Source organism: Eubalaena glacialis, chromosome 2 (genome assembly GCF_028564815.1).
Source record: "Eubalaena glacialis isolate mEubGla1 chromosome 2, mEubGla1.1.hap2.+ XY, whole genome shotgun sequence".
NCBI classification, from domain to species: Eukaryota; Metazoa; Chordata; class Mammalia; order Artiodactyla; family Balaenidae; genus Eubalaena; species Eubalaena glacialis.
This window is the reverse complement of record NC_083717.1, coordinates 184,783,869-184,799,597: the sequence shown is the minus strand read 5'-3', so window position 1 is coordinate 184,799,597 and position 15,729 is coordinate 184,783,869.

Sequence of the window (15,729 nt, the reverse complement as noted above, 5' to 3'; positions counted from 1 at the left end):
GCAGGTGGACACGAGCTGACGCTGGGCTTGTCGGGACTTCATTGCCTTGCAGGCCTCGAGCCTCCCGAAGGAGAAACCGTACTCTGCCCAGCCTCGCCCCTGGTCAGTCCATGGGCAGGGGCAGCGGACACCGTGCTGAGCCAGGCTCACCTGCGTGCAGCACCCGGGGCGGCGCTGCCACCCGCGGCCCCGTCTCTTCCTTGTCTTGCGTTTGATCCGTTGACTGTCTCCGGGCTGCTGTCTAAAGCACACGCTCTGAGAAGGCAGGGAGTCTGTCTGCCGGGGCGGGGAGGCATCCCCCTTTAGCCAAAAGGAAACCTCTCCTCCTCCCCAGGAAGCCCGCCTGCTTCTTCCTTGACCAAGCTGTTCCCAACAGAAGCCATGGGCGCATCCGTGAGACGTCCCCGTTCAAAGGTGCTTCCCACACATCTGTCCGCCGCCCCATCTGCAGCTGTCTCAGTCTTCAGGGCCTGCCTTCTCCCCACCCCCGTCCCCACCGACGCCTGGGGCCCCTGACTGCTGACCCCCTGCCACGGAGGGCCGTGAGCCCAGCTTGCAGAGTCCTCTCCGGACCCAGCAGAGGGGCCCATTCACACCCCGGGGTGGAGTCTGGCCGTCCAGGGAAAGACGACTCACTGAACCTCAGGCCCGGGGCCCGGGAAGGACAGGGGCCACTACGCCGGTCCTCAGATTCATTCCCCCACCTGACCCTCAGAGGAACCAACGCTTCCACGTGAGCCAGGCCCTGCCTTTCCCCCGGCAGAGGCCACCACTTGTGCCAAACCCACCGCCGGCCCTCTGGGCTGGGCCCACCCTGCCTGGCGCCGGGGCCCCTGATGCTCCCCTGAGGCCTGGTACCCAGACCCTTCCCTGAGAGTCCCCAGGCCTCCCGTCACCCAGAAGGAGGCAGTGTTCTTCCTGTGGCTTGCTTTGAATGTCTTTTATGTTCTAAAAAACGCTGGGCCCTCCGGAGTGGTTGGTAGATGAAGGGAAGAAAAGGAGATGTGAGGAGAGGGACCCTCCAGGCCTGGTGACCCCCCTCTACTGGCCCGGTGACCCCCATCTGCCAGCCTCTTTGGCAGGCGGCCACCTGCCCCGTGGGCACATTGCTAGGCCCTTGGAGACAGCAGCCTTGTGGTTCTGCACAGCCCACGCGCTGGGAGAACACGCCCCGCGGTTCCCTCACTGCCCACACACCTGCTGAGAAGGGACCCGACCCAGCCAGCGGCTCCACCGGCTGGCTATGTAGGGACTTAGCCTGGGGACCCTGACCGCCTCCTAAGCCATCAGTGTCATTCTCTGGGGGCTGTTTGGGCCACAGGTGAGACCTTCCCGTCCAGGGGAGACTGATAGACTGAAAACCAGTCCCCATTTGGGCTGAACCTTGAAACATCCATTGTCCAGGAGCCCTGGTGCCCACGGAGTTGTCTGTGGGCCGAGCGCAGGGGAAAAGGTGAGTGCGCTGTGACCCTGACCCAGGTCCTGCTCCCGGGTCAGCGGGTACAAGCTGAGGACGGGTCCAGGGCAGACTCTCCCAGAAAGGATTTTTCCTGCTTTTCCATTTTCCCCGCGCGTGAGGCCTGAGTGTGGGTGTGGGTTGGATTTTGCTCTCCCCGTGCACCTTAGCACAGGGCCACCTGTGGCCTTCGTCCCTGGTGAGCATTTGACAGTAGTCATGGTTCATGCCCTCCAGTTTCCAAGGATGCAGATCTGGGTGACAAGCAGGCCAGAGGCTGTGGGTCCTCAGCGGGGCACACCCCACCCCAGCGCACTTCCCCCCACTGCCTGCAGCCTCCTGCTGAGTCCCCCCTGATCCCTGAACACTGACCCAGGCAGGACCCCAGCCCTAAGCACACGCCATCCTGGGTTCGGAAGTGATAGGAGAACACCTTCAGCCAGAGGGAAGGATCCGGGCTAAGGGATCGTGGAGTGCTGGACAGCCAGTCTCGGGGGGACCCCGAGGGGGGCAGGTCACAGCCCGGCTTTTGCACAAACCTACTGGTCCACCTTCCCCAACCTGAGTTTAAACTTAGGAGGCCCGGATTTTGCAATTAGCCTAATCCTCCAGCCCCGGCGAGGCTCCCCACGAGGAACCCCGGTGAACCATCCATCCATCCCTCTGGGGCCAGTATCCCCTTCCCTGGAGACACACAGCCAGGGCTCCATGAAAAGCTAACGTTTGTGCGTAAATTCCCCCAAATTGGGTTTGTCAAATCTCCTCTCACCAGTTAGTGAAAACTAAGAGAAGGGCCCAGTTTTTAAAAGAGAATTCACTTGAGAACAAACCCAGAACCAGCCATTTGGAAGACAGCTCTCACGGGTGCAGGGGGAGAGCCCCACTGGATTTTCAGCTTAAGCAACAGAAACAACCAAAACCGCCCCAGCCTGGTGTTTGAGCTTAGAACTTACTTAAGGAATGTGTCTGCAGCCCCTGAACACGGACCAATCCTCAGACTAGTCTGAACTTTCGAGAACGAAATGCACATTCCTTCTCTGCATTTTCTCAAATAGATATTTTTCAACCGTCTCCTAGTTGAGCCCAACTTTAGAGTGGCATATAGATCTCCCAGAGTTTTCAGGTGTTCCTTAGAAGCTTCTAAAGCAAGTTTTGGAAGAAAGACTAATAGCTGTAAAAATATAGACATATATATTATATATAGTTATATATATATTTAAAGAGATATCTATATCTATATATATATATAATTACTGTACTCTCTGAATCTGTACAAAGTATGATTTAAACAGCCCAGGTAGTGTGAGATATCTAATGCATGAATGTAAATACCCTGAGACCTGCCTTCCTGACCGTGTGCCGAGAGTACCCGGGAAGATGGCTCTTATTCCCAGGAGTTCTGTCTCAATGGACAAATATACACATCGGTGCCGTCCTGCCCACCAACAAGCCACTGATGTCGACTCTGTGCTGAGATGTCGCACAGGAAGCAGGACCGGCAGCGCTGGGGGTGGGCTCCATGTTACCTACAAGGAAGAAAGCACCATGCCTTTTTATTTTCAATAAAAATATACTTATAAAGATGGCTGTCAGTTGTCATTTGTGGCGGAGTGGGGAAGGAGAAAGCAGACTGAGTGTGGCGGTGTGGTCCTTCCTTGAGACCCTGCTATAGACCCAGGTACCTTGGGTACCTGGCTGGCCGTGGTACTTTGCTTGCCTGGTTTCTATATGGTTTTATCGTAATGCCCCGAGGCTGGCATTTATGGGGATTCCAAGGTATCAAGCTCTTCCCTCATCCCCAACCCGGCCATCCTGATCCTTGACTCAGTTGAGAGGAGGTTGGCCAACCATCCTAGTTCGCCTGGGACTGGGGGGTTTTCCTAAAATATGGAACGTTCAGAGCTGAAACCGGAAAAGTGCCTGGCAGACTGGATGGTGTCTTCAGCATGCAGCCACTGGACACGACTGAGGGGGACCCCAACCCAGACTATCTCCCCACAGCTGGGGTGCTGCTGGACCCTATCACCTCTGCCTCGGTTCCCCACGGCTTCAGAGTCAGCTCCGTGGAGGCAATTGGGAGGGCCCTGTGTGCCGGAGTTGGGGGCCTGGAATTTCTCCAAGCTGACAGCCCAGGGGGATGTCAGCTCAGTGCAGCGGCTCCGGAGGAAAGGGCCTGTGTCTCAGGCATCTGGGGTCAAGGCAGCGGAGGGGAGCCATGGAAGTCCCCGCTGAGAGTCAGGAGGCTGTCCTCTCAGTGGCACACTCCCCCGCCCGACCTCCACCTGGGATTCCACGAGCTGTCATTAGCCGAAACTTGACACGTGTCCTCGCAGACAGTAGGCGCACAGTGGGTGGTGGCCATCATTGCTGTCACTGTCACTGCTGTCATTAATAAAAGGCCGCCACGCAGACCACAGGGAGAGCTCCTCTGCCCACTGGCCACCTACCCGGGTCCCCTCTTGGGGGCTGGTGAAGATTCGGTGGGACACCTCCAGCCTCGTACTCGCTCCCGAGCACCCCAGCCTGGCCAGACTCACAGCAGCAAACCCCGAGGCCAGCAGGGCGTGAGGCAGGGAGCACCAGGCCTGGCTGTGAGGCTCTGCTGACCCCTGCAGGTGCCCGGCGGGCAGGAAGCAGCACCAGCCTAGGAGAGGACAGCTGTCAGCCCAGAGCGGCAGAGTCCCCCTGCCACTTCCCACCTCCACCCCGCCTTTCTGGGGCTTTTGGCCACGGTTCCAGCTCCGGACGGAGACCAACACGGCAAACAGCGGGTGCCCCGGCCGCCTGCCAGCCCTGTGCCCACCCATGAGCCTCCCCCCTCCTGCTCGGGGTCCTGCTGCCGCCACCCAGGTGTGGGACACGATGGGATCCACAGGTGACCGGGGTGGCCGCACAGAGGTGTGCTGGAATGACTGCCCCTGGCCAGTGGGGGACGGCTCTTCCTCCTTCCTTCCCTCAGACGCCGCCCTGAGACTCACCTTGTGTGTGACATCACGGAAGACGGTCCTGTGAGGCGGAGGGAGCAGTGGCAGTCGGTTCCAGGTGGTGGCCTCGCTACGGCCTCATCTTTGGGCTTGCCCACCCACCCCACCTGCCTAGTGACCGGCCCCACTGGACATCCACTTCCGTCCTCCACCCTCCCCTGCCACCCCACCCCCGCCCAGGAGGGAGCCATTAAGCTCCCTCCTCCCGCTTCCCAAAGTAGCTGTCAGGAAAGCACCTGAACAATTCCTTGACATAGTAGTTTTGATGCCCTGTCTCCTGTTTCCATCCCTGGCACAAACAGTGCCACCAGCCCAGTCTCCGGGCGCCACTGTGACTGCCCTTATCCAGCACATCCGACCCCTCGGGCCACCTCTCCTCCCCATCCTCTGCTGGGGAGCGGCTCTCCTGAATGTACATCCTCAGGCTCCTGACTTCAGCTGTCAATCATTTGCTCATTCATTCAGTCATTCCCCAGATACTTACAGAGCCTCTGATACATGGCAGGCAGCACACTGAACACTGGGGTTCAGCTTCCCCGATGCTTGAGGTCCCAGCTGGAAACCTCAGAGGTCCCAGTCCTCCCCGCCCTCAAATCCGGTGGGTCCTGCTCTGGCCCTCCAATCTGCTCTCCAGTCCCACCTCCGCTGTCCCAGCCCCCAACGCTGGTCCCACTCCCCACTTTCCCCAAACTCTGTCTCATTCCGTCCAGCCTCTGTCTGCCCACAGGAACTTCCTCAAACCTACCCCACTGACGGCTAGGGACGGCTCCCTGGCCACGGTCTCTAGCCTGGCTGCCCTTCCCCGAGCCATCCCACACATCTCCCCGCAGCGCCACTCCACGTGCGCACCTCCCCGTCTGCAGGTTTCAGGCTCCCCTCCCCCACCCCTTGGCTTGGCTGCATGGCCACATCTGATGTGCTGTGCAGATCCTCTCAGAAGCTGCCTCTTCCCTGACCACATGGACCAAAAGCCCACAGGTGCACGGAGCCCAGTGACTTCTGCCTTCTCTAGACGGCACAGACAGCCCTGCGTGCACAGCTCTCATGTCTGCCCTCTCCCGTGGACACTTCCAGGAGCTTTCTCCTCTCTTGTGTGAACCTGTCAACCCCTGGAGAGCCTGCATCCACTCCTACCCTAGGTGCTGACCATGCTGTGTCCTGGGGATTCAGAGAAACAGGGTAGGGCCCCGCCCCCAGGAGCAGTTTGGTGGTGGCGATGCAAACAGACGGTGACACCAGTGTGGAGATGGAGGGACACCCAGGGTCGACTTGCCAGCACTTCACATACATCATCTCTTTTAATGCTTCCTGCAAGCCTAGGAGGATGTAGATCATCCCTGTTTCACGGAAGAGTAAACTGCGGTTCAGAGGGGTTCAGAGGGGTTCAGTGGCTCACCAAGGGTCAAAGAAGCAGTAAGTGGCAGAGCTGAAATTCAGACCGAGTTCTGTGTGGTTATAAGTTCTAGGCCCTTCCAACCCAGACAGGCCCTCAGATTTCAAATGGTCCATCCCAGCTAGATTTACACCCAGTTATCTTCTCAGCCCATGAAAAGCAAACAGGACACTCAGCTTCCCCAGCCCCTGGAAGCTGGGGTCAGGGATTCATGGATCTAACATGAATCAATTTTTGTGATTTCTTTTTTTTTTTTAATCGAAGTATAGTTGGTTTACAACGTTGTGTTAATTTCTGCTGTACAGCAAAGTGATTCAGTTCTACATATATATACATCCTTTTTTAAAAATATTCTTTCCCATTATGGTTTATCATAGGATATTGATCATAGTTCTCTGTGCTATACAGTAGGACCTTGTTGTTTATCCATTATGTATATAATAGCTTCCATCTGCTGACCCCAACCTCCCACTCCATCCCTCCCCCAACCCCCTCCCCCTTGGCAACCACGAGTCTGTTCTCTATGTCCGTGATTCTGTTTCTGTTTCACAGACAGATTCATTCGTGGCATGTTTTAGATTCCACATATAAGTGATATCATATGGTATTTGTCTTTCTCTTTCTGACTTACTTCATTTAGTACTAACATGAATCAATTAATATGTGATTCTGTCAAGTCCTCTCCCCTCTCAGAGCCTCAGTTTTCTCACCTGTAACGTAAGAGTAATAATCCCTGGCCAGCTACTTCTCCAGGATGTGCACATGGAAGGGACTGGAAGGGTCCCAGCATCACCAGATTGAGGTCACAGCAGTTGGGTCCTCATTCCAAGCCTGCAGGAGCCTGAAGCTCTCCTATCCTCTCTACCCATCCCTTGGGGACTTACATCTGGCTCCAGACTTCAGACCCTTCAGGGTTGCCCCTGGTCCCCAACAAGCCAGCCATCACGTGACACCCAGTCCCTGCTTCCTGGGTCTCCACAGAAGATTCTCCAAGTCCTGTGAGCCATTCATGTACCAGATGACTTTAGGGGGGCTCTGTGTATGTGGGTGAGGGGAAAATTGCCCTCTCAGTCAGCACTGGCACCTGGGCCCTGAGGATGCCCCCAGCCCCAGGGAAGGAACAGAGGTGGGCCTGAGACCCAGGCAGCCCCTCCTTTCTCAGTCTTCAAGAAAGCCTCGCCCAAGCCATGTGGGCCACAGACTCGGGGGGCCCCTCCACCAAAGGTGAGGCGCCCATGCCAGGCCCCCCAGGGGTAGTAGGGGCTCCCTGAAACCAGAGGGGCCTGCAGGGCTGCCCAGAACAATGTGCATGGTGGCTCTGGACCTCCTGACTCCCCTTGGCTGATGCAAACCACCTGCTTCTCGCCAGGCCCAGCTCAGTGCTCGCCGTTGGGCGTGGGGACCTGAGGCACCCTTGGCCTCGCATTTGATGGCTCTCTGTGGGTGGCCATGTGGCCTCAAGAGGGTCTTCCTGGGATGGCTTCTCAGCGACAGGTAGCAGAATCCTGCCCCCATAAGGTTGCACTGGGCTCTCATCCTCCCTGGCCCCTGGTGGGCATCGTCACCACTGCCTTGGCTGCAAGGTCAGTCATTCAGAGTCATTCCCTCAACAGAAGCCCTTGACCTTTGACCTCAGCCCTGTGCTCCTGCCCTCATGCCACATCCCTATTTCTTCTACTAAGTTTCCTCAGGGGGATGGGGGTCCTCTCCTGTCAACTAACCACAGTCAGAGCCACCTGGGGCCAATAGAGAAGCTCTTCTAACAGTGAACCCCAGAAGGGATAGGGTTCAGGCTTAATTCTCTTCTCCCAGGAGCTTCCTGAGGGAAAGCATCCTCCTTTTTTTTTTTTTTTACGAAGACAAACACAAGCCACCCTTTCCCATAGGACATGAGCATCTACTGACTCCCAGACAAAAGGGGCCCTCAGGAATTCCTCCCAGAGCAAAGAGGTAACTTGCTGTCTCCACCGTTAGAACTAGAAGAAATCAGGAGCTTTTGTTTGTTGCTCCTCATGTCCCCGCCCTACACCCCTTAATTTAAAAAGAAATGTCCTCCTTTCCAGACTCACTGATACATGGGGATAATGCAATTATGAAAAGGGAGTCAAGCAAGGCCCCCCCCAAAGAAAGAGGCTCTCTGATGGTGGGCGTGCAGGTTGGGGGATGTCTGAGTAGGATGCACTGCACCCCTGACGTGAGTGCAGCCCACGGAAGTCCAATCCCTGACCAGGAAGACAGAGGGGTCCAGAGGATCATGACGACACAGCTAAGCACACAGACGATCGCCAGTGAGGCCGCTCTGAACCTGTCCTCAAAGAGCAGGGCTGAGGAGGGTCTGGTGGAAGGAGCCCTTGTTCTGTGGAATTCCAGGGGGCTGGCTTCATGCCACTGACTTTTGCCTGGAGGTTTGCCCTCAACCTTTCAAATGGGACATATTCTCAGCGGTAAGTATGTTCTCTGTGAGAACTTAATTTTTGATTTCATTTTTAGTCAAACTTAAAAAAAAAAAGAGTATAATAAACATGTCTGGATCATAGGAATACATACTGAGATTTCAGGCCCACATTTGTGTTCACCGCCCGGTGACGACAAACAGCACCATTTTAGTCGTCGTGGGTGATGAGAAAAGAAGCCAGCTGGGCGCCGTGGCTGGCTGGCCTCCCCGCTGCCTGGCCTCTCCGTGCAAGCCCCCTCCTCTGTCTGCCACACCCTCCCAGAGAGCTCATCCAGTCCTGGGCTTCACACCCCATCAAACGTGCATGACTCCCACGTTCGTACCTCCGGTTCCCACTTCCCAATCATCCCCAGACCTGAGTGCGTCCAACTGCACATTTGCTGTACACGGGCATCTCGTCAGAGCCCGGAAGGACTCCTGGCTCTCTCCTTACGACCTCTCGTCACCCCATCGTCCTCACCTCCACACCTGGCCTCTTCACCACCACTGTTTCTCAGCCCAAAGGCTGACAGTCAGCCTTTATTCCTCTTTGCCTCTCAAAAGGGACATGTTCTCAGGGGTGATCATTTGTCAGTGGCCAATAAACCGACAAGTCCTATCAACTCGGTCTCCAAAACACTTAAATCCATCTGCTTAACTCGGCCCCCACAACCCCCATCCAAGCCACCATCACTTCCTGCCTGGACTACAGTGACAGCCCCTGCTTGGGCGCTCTGCTTCCACCCCTGCCGCCCCCAGGATCGTTCCCACGAAAGCCAGAGGGATCCTTACAAAACGTAAGTCAGACCATACATGAGTTAAAAACCTGCCCATGACTTTTTTCATACTGAAAAGCCACAGTCCGTACACTGGCTCACAAAGCCCTTCCTGACCTGGCCCCTGCTTCTCCTGCACCCACGCAGGAAGGGAAGGCAAGGCATCACCTCTTCCCTTCCGTCACCCTGGCCTTCCTGAGCTCCTCACATGTGCCAGCGCCTTCTCATTATAGGTCTTTTCAGCCACTTTTCAGCCACTCTTTCCCTGGTTATCACCTGCGGCTTTCTTCAACCAGCCCTAGTCCTTCTCTAATCTATCGCCTTAGTTTATTTTCAATACAGCACTTGTCGCCAGCTAAGGACACTTGTTGAGAAGTGTATGCACTTCCTGTCTTTCTCCACCCACATGAATATAAGATGCGTGAGGACAGGGGCCTATTCTGCTTTTGGGTCTTAGTCATTGCCAGGTCTCTAGACCCCCAGTGTGACTGACACCAGAAACGTTTGTAGCATTAATTGATAGATTAATTGTGGGTTACAAATTTAACACCGTACACGCAGCGTCAAGAAAAGAAACAGCATTTTATTTCCCAAAACTGTTCAGAGCCCCACCTCACTGGGTGTAGGGGGTCGAGGTGGTAGAAAAACCTGAATTTGCAAATTGATGATGCTTGGGCCTCTTCTGGTTTAACTAGTTTCTTTTGGATGACTCTGTGTCTTTGGGACAGATGCTCAAACTGTGAGCCATCTCCTCAGTCCGGCTCCCCTCCAGGAGGCTCCCAGGTGTGCCCCTGAGGGGGTATCTGTGGTCTCGGGCACAGGCAGAGAGGCAGGTTCAGACCACGTGGTACCTTCGGGGTCCTGGCAGGTCTCGTGGCCGGCCTGGGCTGCTTCCGGGATGGGTGACTGCAGAACTGTGCCTGGGCCCTTCAGGTCTCCGAGGGTGACGGCGCCTCCAGCTTCAAATGTCCACACTGTGGCAGGCTCTTTCTCCTGACCACAGGCCCTGCCCATCTTCCTGCTCTCTCAGCTCCAGCCACGGGGACTCTGGAACCTGCACGCTCCCGCAAGCCGGGAGAGAGCTGCCAGAGCTAGGGTGCAGGATTCTATTCGCAGCCCCGAGGCTGCCCAGGGCTGCCAGCTCTTCTCCTGGAGGCTTGTGCACCACCATGTGGTGGGGCTCCCTGGGACATTCCCATCAGGGCATTTCTACAACGTTCTCACCCCCAGCAGGGAAGCTGCCGACATGCCCACCTGGCCTCTCTGCCCTGCCCTACATTTGTCTCCCTTTTTCTTTGGCCAACAGTCCACTAGGGTCCAGAAGAGGCGGGCTCTCCATTCCCTCATCCTGTCTGACCAGAACTTTTCCTGCATCTGAACTTCCTGCCACCCACGCCATCCATGGAGCTAGGCTGGGGAACGCGATTTCCTGGAGAAGAACAAAAGACATATCCATTTATTATTTTCAAAATATTATCCCCATTACAAACACAAGGATGTGTTCACACCATGTGAAGTCCCAATGATGAGAGAACACACCATATGGAGGAGGATTTCCCAGTTGCTCATTCAAACAGAGAAACGCGGGGGAGCCTTGAGTCACCACATGCAGCCCAGCAGCGTAGGAATGCCGCATTCCACAGGATGGGAGCCAAGGTCCCATTGCAAGCTGTGATTTCATCTCAGCAAAACACCAGCTGTCACATGGCATTACAGTTGGAAGAAGAAATGGCTGCGTGAATGTCGGCTGCTTAGCCCAGAGCCTGGCATTCCTAGGAGTAGCGAGGGCTCCTTAAAGTTTCACTCTTATTCCTGTTTATGACTCCCTCTCTGTGCTAAGTACCTGACAGACATCATTTCGTTTACTCTTCACAAAAACGTCAGCAGAGAGGAATTAGCATCTCCATTTTGCAGCTGATGAAACTGAGTCTTAGCGAGATGAAGTACTTGCCGGTGGTCCTAGAGCGGGTCGGCGGGAACGTCCCCAACTGACCTGGCTGCAGAGCCTGTGTCTGTGTTCCCCTCCAGCTGCCCCCCAGCCCTGAGCCCAGCATTGGGCTCTCTAGTTGAAGGCTCTGGGCACACCGTGCTGTCTGAAACTGGCCGATCCCCTCTTCGGAGCCTTCCCACCACCATCCCCCAGCACCCCACCTGGGCAGCGTGATTGTCCTCACCTGGAGTGTTTCTGTCCTTCACGCCTGATTACTTGCTTCTTCCTTTCTTTTCCAAGTGGCCACTTGAAGGAGCGGAAATCAGGGTATCTGCCAGGCAGCCCCAGGAGTCTCCCCTCTCCACCGGCCTGCGGGCGGGGGCCTGTCTGGACTGCGTGATTAAAAAGCCAGTTCTTTGTTCGACCAGATCCGTGCCTTCCGCCAATGTCCCGTGCACCCTGCAGGGAAGAGCTGCTGCCAGGGCTCACCTTGGAGGGACCAGCCCTGACTAGAAATGAGGTCGAACTGATGGGTCGGGGTGTGGAGGGGGCCCATGGCCATGCAGATGGGGGGGGAGTGATGCCAGGGAGAGGTGGGCCACTGTGTCTGAGAGCACGGCCCCAAGTCCTGCTTGGCCACTGGCTCGCTGAGTGACACTGGGTCAATCCCACCCCCTCTTAGGCCTGTAAAATGAGACGGTCGGTCTAAACTGGGTGGCAAACTCACAAGCCTGCAGGGTGGAGCAGGTGAATGAGTGAAGCACCAACTCAGAGGCAACAGGACTTCTGCCGACAGGCTGTGGGGTCTTCCTGCTTGGGAGGCAGAGGTCAGTAGTGGGAAACGGTACAAAACTGGAGACTGCATGCTCTAGCGGAAGTATTCAAACTGAAAGGGGAAATGGAAAGTTCAAGCTCATCAAACAAAATATGCTGTGGGCCAAGTTTCACCAGCAGGCTGCCGGCTACTGACTTCTGGTCTATGTGATTCTAGGTTACCTTGTGGTCAGGTGAGTAGCAGAGGACTCTACCTATCATTGACCTGCCAGAATTATGCAGTAGAAAGGGCCAAGGCTTTGGAGGCAGACATATCTGGATTCAAAGTTTGCTCTGCCTCTTACTGAGTGACTCCTGCAGATATTGTCTCTCCATGCCTCAGTTTCCTCATCTGTAATATGGGGTTAATAACAGAAGTACCTGCCTCACATCACTGTTGAGAAGACTAAATGAGATTACTGTATCTAAAGTGCCTGACATGCAGTAAGCCCACACAGAGGGTAGCTATGATTATTTGAATTAGGGGCAAGTCTCAACAGGGCTGAGTGAACTCAGACCCCTAATCTAATAGAGTTCACCATCCCAATCTGATGAATTCAGAAAATTTTATTCTTTGCCATAAAACTATTATATTAAGTGGGAAACTAAATGTGATTTAATTTGTGAGCTATAATTTTTTGGCAAGTAAATGAATTCCCAAAGTAAAGGAGAAAATGCCTTTGTCAGATGAAGTGACAGTGGCTCGATGGAAATTTATTATAGATGATTAATAAACAGAGAAACCAACAAGACTGAGCTTCCTCCAAAAGAGCCCTCAGATTGCTTTATCCCATGCTCTTGGCACATTTTAGCCAAAAGAGGCCAGAACCAAAAAAAGGGAGAGAGAAATTAACATTTACTGAGTGAAGCTCTGATGAAGTCAGATGGCCTTCTGGTCCTAATGCTACTACTGCCAGCTTGACCTTGGATGAGTCATTTAACTTCTGGGCCTCAGTTGCCTCACCTGCAAAGTGGGAATATTAACGGGGAAGAGAGGGCTAAGAGGAGTAAAGATAATGTTTGTGAAGTGCTTAACACCTAGTAGATACTCAGTAAACGGTGGCTCTTGTGGTTTCTCTTGAACCCCCTTCAAAAGAGGCTCACTGCTGTCAGTGGAAGGAACTGGCCAGCCTCTTACTGATGACACTTCCTCTCCCAGAGGGTTTGACTCTCATAAAAACATAGTTTGGTTCTATTCCATTGAGTTCCAACCACTCCCTTCATTCTTCTTAAGACCATTACTGTTAAAACACCCAATTTGCCCAAAATACATAGTTGCAAATTAATTCTATTAAAGAGGTATATTAAATGATCTGCATTGTCCGATTAATGCCAGAAGCCCTTGAGTCCCAGCTCACGAAAGAGTCTTGGTGGATAACCCATCTTCTCTGATCCAATCCAAACTTATTTGTCCTGTTGTAGCTTGGAAATGGAGACGAAGTTGCTGCAGTCACTTGGCCTCAGAAGAGACTCTTAGGGAAGAGAGTTGCTGAAAATATCCCACTGTCAGGCAGAATGACACACTTGTAAAGAATGGCATACAATGAAGACTGGACACCCTTGGTTAATGAGCGCGTTTCAGCTCCCATGGGTCTTGTAGGTCTTGCTTCTGAGGGACTGGCTGAAGGAAAAACCAAATGAGCCTGCAGCTGTGAGCTGTCCCCTCGTTTGGTCTTCATAAGGTGGCACAGGTTTCCTTGGAGGTCCATAGAGTCTGGAACAGTCTCCCAAGCACCACCTCAGTCCTCCACTCATTTGCGCTTTCCATCCCCCAGGGAGATGGGTAGACAGCTCCATTTTACAGATAAGGCAAAACAGAGGTCCAGAGAGGTTTAATAACGTGTCCAAGGTCACCCAACTAGTAAGAGGCACGCTCACTGCAAACAATCATGGAATCTATGCATTTGCAGATTTTGGCCCATTCCACCCTTGGGAATCTCAGAATGTTCTGTTCACATCCTGGAACCAGTAGGATTCCGTGAGGGAAGGAAAACGGAATTTATTCCTGGCTCTTCTCCAAGCCAATAATCAGAACTGGCCAAATCTGGATTGGAGTCTCTCTGCCCTCTCTGCTGCTGTCAGAGCTGTCACCCGGGGCTGGAGTGTGGGGTAGCAGGAGTCTATATGGACCGTGATTGAGGGCACAGTCCCTGGGGTCAGACAACATGGGGTCATGTTCCGGCTCTGCCTCTTACTAGCCGTAGACCTTGGGCAAGGAGCTTTACTTCTCTAGGCTTTAACATGAGAATAAAAACAGTAACCGATAACTTTCATTGAGTGCTTACCATGTGCCCGGCATTGCTTTAAGCTCTCTCCTTGCATTCTTTATTTCGTCATCTCAACGACCCTATGAGGTAGAATGTGTCACTGTCCACATTTTACAGACGAGGAAACACTAGTAATGCAACTTCAAAAACCCTGAGGCTTTGGGGAAAATATACCCATGCAAGGGTTCAACTCAGTGCTCCTCAGTGGCCTTCACCTAGGCCAGGGGTCAGGAGACTTTTTCTGTAAAGGGCCAGATGGTAAATGTTTTAGGCTTTCAGGACTATTCAGTCTCTTTCATGACCCTTCAACTCTGCCATTGTAGCACAAACACAGCCAGACACAATGTGTAAATGGCTGGTGTGGTTGTGTTCTAGTAGATTTTTTACAAAAACAGGCAGTGGGCTGCAGTTGTCTGACTCCTGACCTAGGCGAATGGCTTCTCCTCCTCCTTGTAAGGGCCAATCCTGCTAAACTTCCATCTGTCCCTTCTTTTCCTGGCTTTTTTCTTCTAAGTGCCTGAGCCCCACTTGCTGGAGAGGCTAACACAATGACATAACAAAAGAAGATGAGGATACTGGGTAATGAAGTGGGCAGGGGGCAGTGAGGGTAAGCCAGAGAAGCTTGTTGGTCTCTATCAGCCAGTGAAGTGGCAGGGTCCCAGCAGGGGCAGTATTTTGGTCAAGCTGGTAGGAAAACTGGTCCCACAGTTCTGAGGGGCAAGGAGGGAGACCTGCCTGGATGGGACCAAGGACCCAGGTTGTGACTGGGGAAAAGGAAACAGATCCAGATAGCAGGAAGCATTAGAGGCGACCCAGTCAAGAGGGCTGAGCTAAAGGGTCATCTCCAGCCCTTGGGGGGATGCAAATACAAAGGGAAATTGAGGCAGAAGTTCATTCAAGGAACTGGGCAAAGAAGATGGAGAAGAAGCTGTGGATGACTCTGGACCTTGTCTACTGGTAGAATAGGGCCACCAAGATCCTGGCCACCTGTGGCAGGGTGGGCTCAGGACCACTAAAGAGCTGGGCCTACAGCTGAGCCCAGATGGGGAAGTCAGTTAAACCTCCAGGGAGAGCAGCCAGGGCTGCCTGCTCCAGCCTGTTTCTGTAACCCCCTCTAGGAATCCCTGCATAAAAAAGAGAAAGTCACAATTTAGCCCTTGCTGAGCCCGCTGGGTAGCTCAAGAAAGACCTGCTGCTTAATCAAATCCGTTCAGTTCAATAGACACTAATTAAACATGTACTATGAGCCAAACCCTGGGGATACAGAGACAGGACGTATCCTCAAAGCTGTCACAGTTTACAAGCGAGATAAGTACATGCGCAACTTTTTATAATACAAGACAAAATGTGCACAGAAGCATAACCAAGCACAACTGGGACAGAGGAGAATTCTGAATAGGGGAAGGCCTTTCCAAAGAGTTCGTTAGCAAAATATGAAGAATAATCATTTCTATACTCTTACTATAAGGACCTATTAGTTCCCCACAAGTTTTCATAAGAATGGAGATCTGCCACCCTGTCTTTCTAGAACTCATGTGAAATACTTAACATTTGAGGACTTGTTTTCCCCTGAGAAGCATTAAGATATCAGACTTCCCAGAAGAAGAGAGAAGCTTCTTAAAAAAAAAAAAAAAAAAGTCTCATGCCCTCAAAGTCCCTCCTAGAGAATGGACTTC